Source organism: Trichechus manatus, unplaced genomic scaffold, assembly GCF_000243295.1.
Source record: "Trichechus manatus latirostris isolate Lorelei unplaced genomic scaffold, TriManLat1.0 scaffold00057, whole genome shotgun sequence".
NCBI classification, from domain to species: Eukaryota; Metazoa; Chordata; class Mammalia; order Sirenia; family Trichechidae; genus Trichechus; species Trichechus manatus.
Window position 1 is genome coordinate 14,361,875 of NW_004443993.1, and position 1,230 is coordinate 14,363,104.

Genomic DNA, 1,230 nt, shown 5'->3' on the forward strand with positions numbered 1-1,230 from the left:
GGAGAGTCAGGGCATTTAGGCTTGTGCTTTTTATTTAACGTCACAAACGCCAAGCCCTTGAGACCTATGCCAGCTGTGCACAGCACTGGGTGGGGGGAGGTCCTTGGTCCACTGCTGGACTCGAGGGGGAAGCTCCTCGTAACCAGTTGTCTCTTCTCCCCACCTCTTCTGTAAACTGGTTGTCTTCTACATAAACGTGCTGGGAGGTTCACAGAAGCCCTGTTTCTGTGAGGTGACTGCCTCCCCCTCCCCAAAAACACCTAGCGCCCTGGGGAGGTTGTGGGCAGTGGCGAGGTTCCTGGCAAGGGAGGTATGCAGATCAAGGCCGGTAGTCTGTGGGCCCAGGTCCGGCACTGGTCCCAGCCTTAAGGGACTTCTTTCAGCTTGCTAAACCAGTGGGCTCTTGGCAGCCTCAGGGCCTTTGCACACCCAGGTACCTCTCTCCTCGATGCCCAGGAGAAAGGTTCCCTGGCCCTCTTCACAGCTGCATCCAGCAAGAGCTCTGTAAAGGTTACTAGAAGGATTTGTTCACCCCCCCCCCTTTTCCCCACCTCAGGGCCTTCCTCATTAATCACCGTGTCCCCAGTGTCCAGCACAAAGCTGGCAAAGTAACCAGGAAACCAGTTTGCCTTCGAGTCAACTCCGACTCGTGGTGACTCCATGTCTGTCACCCAGCACTCGGCCTTCTGCATAAGGGTTTAAAATGGCTGAGTTTTCAGAAGTAGGTCACCAGGCGTTTCTTTCGAGGCACCTCCAGGTAAACTTGAACCTCCAACTTTTTGGTTAGCCGTGGAGCGCGGTAACTATTGGCACCACCCAGAGGCCGCTGACATCGTAGGCGCTGTATAAATGTTGGTTGAATGAATGGATGAAAAGGAGGAGTCCCCCGGCTGCAAAACTCGACCAGAGGTCCCCCCTCTGCCCCCCGCCCTCCCCGCCCTCTGAGGCCCTTGAGGCCACGCCCTTGAGACCCTGCCCCCTGAGGCCCCGCCTTCTGCCACGCCCTCTGAAGCCCCCTCTCGCCCCTCACCCCCTCGCCGCCTTCTGCCCCTGGCCACGCCCCACCACTGAGACCTCGCCTTCTGCCCCAGCCCGGCTGAGACCGCGCCCATCCCGGACTCGCCCTCGTTGGCCCAGACCCACCTTGTGCCCTGGCCCCACCCTAAGGCCCCCCGCCTGCCCCAGCCCCGCTCTGAGGCCCCGCCCCTGTGCCCTGGCCCCGCCCTAAGG